The sequence below is a fragment of the Sarcophilus harrisii genome, chromosome 4 (genome assembly GCF_902635505.1).
Source record: "Sarcophilus harrisii chromosome 4, mSarHar1.11, whole genome shotgun sequence".
Taxonomy (NCBI): domain Eukaryota; kingdom Metazoa; phylum Chordata; class Mammalia; order Dasyuromorphia; family Dasyuridae; genus Sarcophilus; species Sarcophilus harrisii.
Window position 1 is genome coordinate 193,020,828 of NC_045429.1, and position 12,494 is coordinate 193,033,321.

General features: G+C 36.1%; 1 pseudogene; it reads right to left on the reverse strand.

The window, feature by feature from the left end:
• Nucleotides 1–1,291: 1,291 nt before the first annotated feature.
• Nucleotides 1,292–3,879, reverse strand: LOC100917599 (annotated as a pseudogene).
• Between the last annotated feature and the right edge of the window lie 8,615 nt (nucleotides 3,880–12,494).

Consider the following 12,494-nt stretch of genomic DNA (forward strand, 5'->3'; position numbering starts at 1 on the left):
ATTAGAAATGATTTGGTTGATCTCGTTGCTGAGGATGGCCTGATCCATCAGAACTGGTCATCATATAGTATTTTGTTGAAGTATATAATGATCTCCTGGTCCTGCTCATTTCACTCAGCATCAGTTCATGTAAGTCTCTCCAGGCCTTTCTGAAATTATCCTGTTGGTCATTTCTTACAGAACAATAATATTCCATAATTTTCATATACCACAATTTATTCAACCATTCTCCAACTGATGGACATCCATTCAGTTTCCAGTTTTTAGCCACTACAAAAGGGCTGCCACAAACATTCGTGCACATACAGGTCCCTTTCCCTTCTTTATAATCTCTTTGGGATATAATCCCAGTAGTAACACTGCTGGATCAAAGGGTATGCACAGTTTGATAACTTTTTGAGCATAGTTCCAAACTACTCTCCAAAATGGTTGGATTGTTCACAACTCCACCAACAATGCATCAATGTCCCAGTTTTCCGCATCCCCTCCAACAATCATCATTATTTTTCCTGTCATCTTAGCCAATCTGACAGGTGTGTAGTGAGTATCTTAGAGTTGTCTTAATTTGCATTTCTCTGATTAATAATGACTTGGAGCATCTTTTCATATGACTAGAAATAGTTTCAATTTCTTCATCTGAGAATTGTCTGTTCATATCCTTTGACCATTTTTCAATTGGAGAATGGCTTAATTTTTTATAAATTAGAGTTAATTCTCTATATATTTTGGAAATGAGGCCTTTATCAGAACCTTTGACTGTAAAAATATTTTCCCAGTTTATTGCTTCCCTTCTAATCTTGTCTGCATTAGTTTTGTTTGTACAAAAACTTTTCAGTTTGGTATAATCGAAATTTTCTATTTTGTGATCAGTAATGGCATGGGTAATTTTTCAAACTTCTGTTCCAAGTTTTCCCCTCCTTCCCCCCCACCCCCTTCCCTAGATGGCAGGTAGTCCCATACATGTTAAATATGTTAAAGTATATGTTAAATACAATATATCTATATATATTTATACAGTTATCTTGTTGCCTGTGCCATATACTTTTTTTAAAAGTTAGACAAAAAATTTCAGACTTTATCAATTCACCCTTTATTTCTTGAAAACAACTCAATGCAAATCAAAAACATTTCCTTAGTAACTGCAGTAAATACTCTTAAAATATGTGTGCATACATATATGTATACACACATACACACACACATATATATATATATATATATACATACACACACACGTACAAGCAACTTATTTTGATTCTGCCTTAATTTACTTCCCAGTTTTCAAGTTTAACTACAGCTCTTTCATTCTGGAATGTACAAGTTCAGTAGGGTCAGCTCCCAAGTCCAGGGGCTGCAGATGGCCCTGTAGCATCTTCTGAATCTTGTCTGAGTTTCTCGGGATGTTTTCCCACAACCGCTTCTGAGAACATCTTAGGAACCAAAGTTTCCAATGCCATGGGCTCCTTCCCGGCTTCTTCAACAGGTGCTGAGAGTGCCATGTGTGGCATTCATTGTAGACCTTCTGCAGCATCTCTTCTATATGACAAATTTGTGCTTAAATACTGTCTCTGAATTTTTCTTTGGGATGGTAGAGTTCAGTAGCTTGGAATTATTCCAAATTACTCTTCATCCTCATTACTTTTTAGCTAGAGAACTGGACCAGAAATTCTCCCCCACCTTTCCACCCACCCACAGCCATTTATAAGTGTTTGAGTTCTGACTGATTGTCCTTTGACACTATCTGATTTATGGCTTGTTGTGGTCTTCCCTGCATAAGTGCTTCTAGGGGATGGAGCTGTGAAGGTTCTATTTGCACCATCCTCTGAAAGAACCTGAGTTAATTTGGGTGCTAAGACTCTATCTCTTGCTTAATACTCTGAAAAGAAATTATAATATTCTTACTTGTTACATATAGGAGGGACTGGGTTGGAGCTGGGCTACAATAATAGCTATATAGCTTCTTCAGGCTTAATGCAATTGTTTTTATGTTGTAATTTCCCCCCCCAAATCTGTATTCAATGGATTCCTGTAACTTCACCCTTTTGACTGGAGGTTGAAAGAAGTCTGAATCCCAATAGTTCCCACTTTGTGCTGCTGTTTTCACATTATGATCATTTGGGGCTACATGTTTCCTGAGACTTGCTATCACTGCCAGCACTATTATGGCTAAATCTTTTGATGATCATGGCATTGTATTCTCCTTTCTGGATTTTGAAGAGTTATAAGTAGATGGCACAGGAAAAACCCCAAAGCTCTCATCTAACGATTTATCTGCCAGTGCTGTGAAATCTAGTATTGGGTTTTTTACTCCTATTGATACCATTGTTTTTAAAGCCTTTTCAATATTTTAACACATTCTTTTTTTAAATAGTTTTTTATTTTTCCAAATACATGCAAAAATAGTTTTCATCATTCACCTATGTAAAATCTTGTGTCCCAAAATTTTCTCCTTCCCTTCCTTCTTTCCCCCTCCCCTAAACAAGAAGCAATCCAATATAGGTTAAATATGTGCAATTTTTCTTTTTGTGTATGTGTGTATTTTTGACTGTTATATGAAGCCTTCTCTTTATTTTTTAAGCATCTAATATGTGCCTAACACTGTGCTAAGCACTGTTATCTTTTTCAAATTTTATAACAATTTTTTTTTTATTTTTCAAAATACATGCAAAAATAGTTTTCAACATTCACCCTTACAAAACTTTGAATTTCATATTTTTCTTCCTCCTTCTGTCCCCCACAGCAAGTAATCCAATATAGGTTAAACAAGTGCAATTCTTCTAAATATATTTCCATATTCATCATGCTGTACAAGAAAAATTATTTCAAAAGGGAAAAACAACACACACAAAAAATTTAAAAACCCAAGGAAACAAACAACAACAACAAAAAGGTGACAATACTATAATTTGATTTATATTCACTCTCCATAGCTCTCTCTCTGGATGCAAATAGCTCTTTATATCACAAATCTATTGGAATTGCCTTGAATCACCTCATTGTCGAAAAGAGCCAAGTCCATCACAGTTGATCATCACATAACCTTGTAGTTGTGCACAATGTTTTCTTGATTCTGCTTACTTCACTTAATATCAGTTCATGTAAGTCTTTCCAGGCTTTTCTGAAATTAGCATCTTAGAACATTCTACCTTGTGTTAAATCAATCCCAATGAAAATAATAGGACTGAAAAAGTTGCATCCAGAACTCTTTTTTTTGTCATGTTTATATGGAGTGTTTTCTGAGTATTTCATTTTTACTATTAGGTAAGCCCTATATATGGACTCAATGATATGAGAAGTTAATGGACTCAATGATATCAGAAGTTAAGTTTTATTTTAGGCCATTAAAGTCATTTGTTTGAGGGTGGATATTAGCCAGAAATGCTACAGAAATGCCCACCTCCTGCTTGTGATTCGATGCTACAGTGCTATCCACAGTATTCATGCTCAAATGATTGCCCAGAATTTCTCAGTATAGATTATCTGACTCACAACCAGATCTCTCTAAAGCTGAAACAAAATAGGTCTTCCTGCAGCATTTTGTTTTTCTCTTCCAGTTTTTTAAATTGGCTTTCCTTTTGAATTTGGGTAGCAATTACCGAAGAAGGTCTTTCACAGCATCTCACTCTTTTACAGCTATGCTTTCATTGGAAAAATGGAAGTTGGTTGTGTCTCCTGCATAAAGAATTGGCTAAATTGGATTTTAGTTTTTCCTTCTAGAATGATTTTCCAGCATTTAATGTCCATACACATATGGCTGTTTGTAAACCCTTCTTTGCTTTTAGATGCCTAATTATCCTTTCTACCATGAAGTACAAAGTCCCATCCTACTTCTTCTGATACCTTCTTTATAATCAGTAAAACTTCTAATAAAGTTGCCATGCTACCTGGCAGAAGTCCTTGTCTAGCCCAGTGGGAGTGCTGAGAGTTTCTTCCCACTATTCTCTCCACTCAGTGACAGCATTTTAATAAAAAGATGGTTATTTGGTCATCTCTCTTTTGACCAAAAATAATCATGGTGATAGGCTCACACTTTTATACATACTTCAAACAGGAGATGTTCCCCAAAGTGGTAATCAATGCTGATTGGCTAACAATTAATGAGAAAATGAATATTACATTGAGAGGCTAATCCTAAACTTTGATTTAGTTATTAATTTCTTAAGTTAACCCCAGACTTGGGCAATCTATTCAAAAAATTTGTCCCACTCAAGCTTGAACATAATACTTTAGCTGCTCTATCTGTGTGAGATCTGAACAAGAAAGTTAAATCTAATATAATTATAAACAATGTTCTTCAAGAGACTAAACTTTTAAAATCAATAGTTTAGAAAAGGGGGATAACTCTGGATCTCCTCAAATCATTGATTATTAATAATCATTTCTCTCACTAGTAAGTCTCAGAGGTTAGTCAAGTACTGAAAGTAAGGGGCAACAGGAGGGCAGCCCTGGAGCCATCATGACACACATTAAAAATATTGAAAAATAAAAGAAAGGAATGAACTCACACATGCAAAAATGTTTATAAAAGTTCTTTTTGGGATGGCTAAGAATTAGAAAATGAGTAGATGCCCATCAATTGGGGAATGACTCATGTGGAAATATGTAAAAAACGAATGTACATGTAAAACAAAAAAAAATTATAATTAAAACAGACAAAATATTAAAGAAAGAGAAGATGTCACCTAGCATATTGAAGACAGTGGCCAATTCCATCTCCATCTTCATCTGTACCAAACCCATTATAGCCATAGACAAAGTCATTGTCATGTCATCAAGTCCTGAATGAGTGTTCCTTGCTCACAGGCTCTGATTAATCCCTTTTTGTACTGTTGTAGACAAACTACAGTATTCCAAGGACTGTACATATGAAGAATTCTTCCCTGATACTCAAGTATTTATACTTATTTGATGTATGCAACAATGAAGACCAGAATCCCCATGCTGGATCTCAGGATCTTATCACACTTTTGTGACATCTGAGAGTAGAGACAATAACTTCAGTTACTACATGGAACAGGATGACATCCTCATTATCAAACTCCAAAAGGGATCGAAACTCAAACCACAAGACTATGCTAAGAAGGGCTTTGTCAAGAAATATATATGATGACTGGGAAGGCTTTTGAATATGATCCTGATAATGCCCTGAGATGAATAAGGATGCAGTCTAGGCTCCCAATGACTCTAGTGGTATATTAGAAAGAGTCTATTAAAACAGGGAGCTCTTTGTACCCTGAAACCATCATGTTCTCTGCTTTTTCAGGTAAGAAGATGCTCAGTGATCCGTATAAGCTATAAGATCCAGAGTATTGCCTTAACCATAAACTAGTCACAGCAATTTCTATAGAAAATAGGGAAGGGATGAATTTCTACTCTAAGTTTTCCCTTATTGCTAGGAAGAGGATTAAAATTCTTGTTCAAATGCCTGGCTACTGGCTGCAACTTTAAACCCCACTGCCAGCTTAGAGTATTGCTAAACTAGTGATGGGAAATGGGCAGGGATAAAGGTTCATTCCCAGGTTTAGTAGAATTTTAGACACTAGCCAAGAGACAATCTAAATACTGGGTGTAGAGGACAAAAACCAAATAGAAGATCTAAGCCTGAGTCATTTAGTTAGAACTAGGCAAATTCCCCTGTTCCTCTCCCCCTTTTTTGTATTTCTCAAATTCTTTTGCCCTGCTATATTACTTTTTAATGTGTATATTCTTATTGATTTTGTGAATAAACCATTGGGGGGGTGAAAAAAAAAGAAATGGAGTTGGTATTTCAGAGACAGTTCTTTTCACTGCTATCTTCCATGATTCTGAATTGTTTACTGCCTGATTTGTGAAGCTGAATAGCAGAGCAGGTAGAATTTGGGACCTGGAAGATTTGGACTCAAATCCTGCCTTTGACACTTACTGACACTGTAATCCTGAGTGATCACTTAAGCTTTCTGGGATTCATATTCCTCATCTGTAAAACAAGAATAATACAACTCAAATACTAGTATCTACAGAAAACCCTTCCTGATCTCCTTAACCCTATCTGATAGGGCCCTGTCTCTATAAACTACTCTGTATTTATTCTCATATGTGTACATATTATCTTCCTCCTTAGAATGCAAGATCCTGTAAATATCTTATTACATTTATTATTATATTATTATTATAATTTAAAATGTTATATTTTTCTCTTTGTAATAAACATTTGCTTCCTCCTTTGTTTTTTTTCCTTTTTCTATTCCCCCTTCCTTCTTTCTTCCCTCCTTCCTCCCTCCCTTCCTTCCTTCTTTCCTTCCTTCCTCCTTCCCTCCCTCCCTTTTTTCCTTCCTTCCTCCTTCCCTTCCTCCCTCTTTCACGTCTCTTCCTTCCTTCCTTCCTTCCTTTCTTCCTTCTTTCCTTCCTTCCTCTTTCCCTTTCCTTCTCAAAACTTTCCTTCCTTCTTTCCTTCCTTTCTCCCTCCCTCCCTACTTCCCTCCCTCTTTACCTTCCTTTCCCATTCCTTTCCTTCCTTCCTTCTTTTCTTCCTTCCTCCCTTCTTCTCTCTCTCTCCCTCCTTCCCTTCCCTTCCCTCCTTCCTTCTTTCCTTCCTTCCTTCCTTCCTTTCTTCTTTCCTTTTTATCCTCAGGGCTCCACCACAGTGTCTGTCATAATACTGGCCCATACTTTATTGACTGATCAAAAATTTCCACTTAAAAAGCCAGAGTAGATAGAGTCTAGATGAACCTGGACCCAAATGAAAACGGCAAACATTTGCTGAAGTTGAGAAAATTTCCTGACTATACCGAAAAAGAAATGTCAGACAGCAAACTTTCTATTCCTTCTACCTACTGCTTTTAGCAATGGGTTTAATTGTTTTGTCTCAAAAGGATACATCTTCATTGCTATTTGTAAGGTGACCATCATCATCTCTACATAGGTATTTTGCATCTATTTTCTAAGTACACAGCATTTCTTTCCAGTATAATCTTGGCTTCTTGAGGGCAAAACTGTTTTCATTTTTGTCTTTGTATTTTCCTCATTTAGCTCAGTTCCTGGCATATAAGGGGTGCTTAACAAATGTTTATTTGAATTAAACTGAATTGAATTGGAAGTGTAGGAGAGAAAGGTGGAGAGAGGATTAAAGGAAAAGAGATATTTCTACACTTTCTATCGCATCTAAAATATGATACCATGCCCTGCCCTGCTTTAAGACTCCAAGAGACAGTTTTGTGCCTCTGCCAGATTCATGTGCCTGAAATTTTAGTCATGGGCAATACATTTGGACATTTTGATGAAAGACATTCCCATGTCATTCTCTGACTCATGAATGAGACAGCAACCTGAGGAGGTAGGAGGGATGGGTTGTTTTTTCTGATTGTTTGTTTTTTAGGTTTCCTATATTTTTAACTGCTTATCCATACTGCCAGCAGCTAACATCTGTTCACAGACTTTGACACTGCTGTACACTTCTGGATGAGCCATAACTCACACCTCTGCTCATTTCCCAGTACACCTAGGTGGAGCTCCTTGCTTAATAATGAACACACAAGTAAAGATTATGGTTCCAGCTTTAATTTTAGTGATAAAAACAAACTGCACATTCTTTACTCTGGTAGTTGATAATATTCCCAGAGAAAATCACCAAAATTGTCCTCTTACTGTATTGAGTATCAAGGAAAACATGGAATTTTTTTTTTGGCTTCAAAGTTCACTTCTCCTTTAGCTTGGATTTTTTAAATATCCCTGCTCCATAAACATATAGCTCAGCTATGTCAATTGTAATAAATCCTGTAGCAAAAATCTCCTCTTCTCTTTTCCAATAAGTTTGTATCACATATGTGCTTTCCCTGACTTTTTAAGCATTCACACTTTCAAAGCAACACCATATAGTGAAGAGGCAATGTCTCTCACCCTGTCCATATATTAAACCTTACCAAAAAAGGAATAAAAGCTGCTTGCCTTTTGCCTAGATTATTCATAGCATGTCACAGAATAGCTAATTAGGGACTATAGATAATCAAAACAATCAAAAATAAGTAACCACTTTTAACATAAGTTTCACTGTCTTCCCACATCCACCAGATATACCCAGACATCTGAGAGCAAAATCAAACAGGTTTCATTTACTTTTCGTTTTAAAACCCAGAACAGATAGAGCCTAGATGAACCTGGGCTTAAGCAGAAAAGAGCAAGTATTTGCTGGAGTTGAGAAAATTTCCTAACTATACTGAAAAAGAAATGTGGGACAGCAAACTCTCTGTTCCTTCTACCTACTACTTTTAGTGATGGATTTAATTCCCTTTTCTCAAGAGGATCTGTCTTTATTGCTATATGTAAGGTGACCATCATCATCTCTACATATGTATTTTGCATCTACCTGGAAAAAATGCTAATAAGCAGTGAAATAGATCTAAGGCAAAAAGTAAGATAGAGAAAGGGCTGCAAAGAACCTGGATAACCAATCCCAGAATAATCAGTGGTTGATCGTGTTCAGAGACATGTACTATCTTCAGTGATTACCTACAATGTCAACAAATATTGGCACAAATGTGCACGATTTTAGTGATTATGAAAAAAACAAAAATAGTATCGACCAGTTGAGGTATTTGATTTGCCACAGTGACCCAATCTTTAACAGAAGTGCCATCATACTTTAAAAGTTTAGAAAGTGCTCTAGTTCAAAGTTGTTGGATATTACCATGTAGAAAGAGCTAACAAGAGACAGGAAGACCTGAGTGTGAATGTTGTCCTGACACTTAGTAGAGTTATGACCTTAAAAAGGTCATGTAGCCCCTTACTACCCCAGCTTTCTCATCTATAAACTAGGTAGGTCAACTCAATGACTTCATGTTCCCTTGGAGCTTTGAATTTATGACAGTGCATAGAAGATGAGCTTGAAGGCAGGGAACAGAAGAAGGAAAAAAGATTAAAAAACAAAATAAAAAATTAGGGGCAGCATCCTTAAAAGGCAGCAGTAGAAAAACTAAGATCCAAACTCTGTTGAGGCTATTTATGAATGATAAGGAAAATAAAAGGGAGGAGGGAAGAAAGGCAGGATATATTCATCTTTTTTCTTCTTTGTATTTTGTTTTTAAGGTAGGTTAGGAAAAAAGAGAAGATCAAATGGACAAGTGCTGCTGAGGATGGATGGATGAGAATGATGAGGGTGGTGAAAAGACTAATTTACTGAACCTTTATATTGCTTTTGGTTTCTCTTTTAAGATTACTCTTCAGACTAGCAAAGAGAGAAAAATGATTAATAAAGTTGAAAGTGAAGAGAAAAGAAGTCTTAGAATCCCTAGTTTTCTTCAAGACTCGGCTCAAGTGCTAACTTCTATAGTAAGTCCTCCTGATTCCCCTGATTTGTTAGAGATCTTTCCTTCTCCAAAGTGTATTATGTTAAGTGAAATGTACAATGTACAAAGTAACAGCAATATTGTAAGATGATCAGCTGTGAATAACTTAGATATTCTCAGTAATACAATGATCCAAGATAACTTGGAGGGACTTAGGTTAAAAAATACTATCCATCCCCAGAAGAACTGATGATTTCTTGAATATAAATTGAAGCATATTTTTTTTTACTTTCTTTATTTTTCTTGAGGTTTTTTTTTTGTCTGTGTTTTCTTTAACAACATGACTATTATGGAAATGTTTTGCATGACTACACATGCATATAATGAATTGCTTGCATTCTCATTGGGGGAGGAGAGAGAGGAAGAGGAGAGAGAAACTGAAACCCAGAGTTTTAAACACAAATGTTAAGGCTAGCCTCATCCAGAGCAAGAATTATGGAGACTAAATGTGAATCAAATCACGGCATTTTCACCTTTGTTGGTTTTGCTGTTGTTTACTTGTTTTTTTCTTTCATTTATTTTTTCCCCTTTAGATCTGATTTTTCTTGAGCAGCATTTATTTTGAAGAACTATACATGTTTAACTTATATCAGATTGCTTGCTCTCTCAGGGAGTGGGGAGAGAAAGAAAGGGAGAAAAAATTAGAACATAAAGTTTTGCATAGGTGAATGTTGAAAACCATCTTTGCATGTATTTGGAAAAACAAAATACTATTAAAATTTTTTAAAGAAAAAATGTTAAAAATTGTTTTTACATATAACTGGGAATATTGGTTCAAATGCTGTATCTTCTGCTGATTACAAGCTCCCTGATTTTTGTCTATTTTTCATGTTGTCTCCTATGCCCAGCACCTGACACAATGTTTTGAACATAGAAGGTACTTAATAAATGCCCGTTGAAATATGAATGAAGGAAAATCAAGAAGGAAGCAGAACCAAGAGAGCAGAATAATAATGGTGTGGTGAGAATAGGGGAAATACAGACTAATCCTCTAATACAACACTTCCACAAAGATCTAGAAAACACACCAGACTGAGTTTTGATTGGGAAATCTAAGAAAAAAAATTGATGAAAATGCTTCTAAATCATGTCAGGGAGACAGAGAAATATGCCCAGAGTGGGATATGGGGCATGCCATATTGGACATGCCAGTGGACAGGAAATAAAAGAATTGAGGCTGTATGTTGTATTGTTATACAATAGGACCCTAATCTATGTGGACCAGGTACCAACTGGCATCTCTCTTATTTACTACACCGTTTCAGATCATAGATTCAGGGTAGATTCAGGAGGGAATTTTTGCCTATGGGTGACAGTTATGAATCAAAAGAGATGTAAGAGAAGAACAAGTTTGGAAACAAATATGGTTCAAACCCCAGGAGAGGAGCAAAGCCTTCAACAGAATAATCAGGATAGGTATCGCAGAGCAAAGAGGAACTTACAATTCTGTCACTCTGAATCTATAAAGCTTTCCAGCTGGCTGATAAGGGAGTCTCACAGCAGTATATTGGAACTTCTGTCCAGGGACAACCTGATATGAGTGTTCAGAGCTCAGATCAGAAAGGCAATAGTCAGATTTTGACCTGGGTCAGACCACATTAAAGCTTGTAAGTCCCAAGTCTGAGTCATCTCTTAATACTTCAAGAAAACAGCAGAAAGACAAAAAAAAAAAAAAAAAAAATTAGACAAACTAGACTAACCCTCCCACCCCCTAAAAGTGTGCAGAGACTAAAATAAAGTCCTAAATAAACTCCTTGGAAGCTGGAAGAATGAATACATTTTTAAAATCCCATAATGAAAAAGCTATTATGGTGATGGGGATGTTTGAGAAACAAACCCAGAAGAAGGAAATGACTCCAAATCATCTCCAAGCAAAACCTCAAAGAAAAACTCAGGTTGGGCACAAATTCAAATTGAATTCCTGGAAGAAATGAAGCAAGAATTTGAAAAAAGTCTTAAAATGATTCTTATAGTCAAATGAAAGTACTAGTGGGAAAAATAGGAAGAGAAATGAGAGTTATAGAAAAAAAAAATCTGAAAAGAGAATTAGTAGCTTAGAGCAAAAAGTACAAAACCTTACCCAATCAACCAACTTCATGAATATCAAAATGCACCAATTTAAAGCCAAAACAGGTTCTGTGGTTGTATCCTCAGGTATTGTCACTAGATTGGAATGGAAAAGTAAAAATATCTGGATATAGCTTTAACTATGTAACTATCACTTGCATGAATCATACATCTATTATTGGCCAAAGGATTCTCTGGCTTGCAAGAATCAGAACAAGCACTTCGTAGATAGAGAAGACTGTTTCTGATAGGATGCTTAATGATGCAAACAGACTGTGGCTGAGCTCAATTCCAAATCTTCAAATAAGCCTATCAGCTAAGAGAGAATGAGCAGACCACAAGTACCACAGGAGAAACCACACTCATCTATAGAGATAATACTTGACAAAGCTCAACCATCAAAAGAAACTGATTTATTAATGAATGCCAATAGTAGTGACTTAAGCAAGGAGGATGCCACAAGTGTCATCGATGTTGCCATAAAATCTGGATCTGATGAAGGGAAAATCTTGTCTGAAATCCAAGAGGAGAAATGAATACTAGAAGAATTAAAATTAAGTATGGACAAATGCCATCTAGTCTCACCAGAAGTGGCTAATACCCAAGAATCTTCAGAGGAAGGTGGAAATTATTTTAGAAAAGATATTTCAGGAGATAAAGGCTTTTTCATGTCCCTAATTTCTTGGCTAAACAGCCTCCAGCCCCAAATATAAAATAATTCTGTGGAAAATATCAGAGGTGGAAGGTAGAGTCAAAGTGACAGAGGAAAGGCATAAAGCACTCCCCTAAACCCCTATAAAAACCTTTAAATAATTCCTTAAAACAAATTACAAAGCAGAAGAATACTCCAAAAGATATGAAACAACGTTCTAGCCCAAGATAACTTAGAATGTTGGCACGATTTGAAACCTACTCCCTCAATTTATTAATAAAGAAAAACCAACAACAATTCTGGACCTGAATGTCATATATTATTTCAACTGCTTTCCATCATAATCCTGAAATAGCAGTAAGAGATAAAGCCAGCATAGACCAGGCCCAACAAACCAGGAGAGGGCCATGGGAACAACTGAGTTGGAAGTACCAGCAGCCACTTCTGGAGCTTTT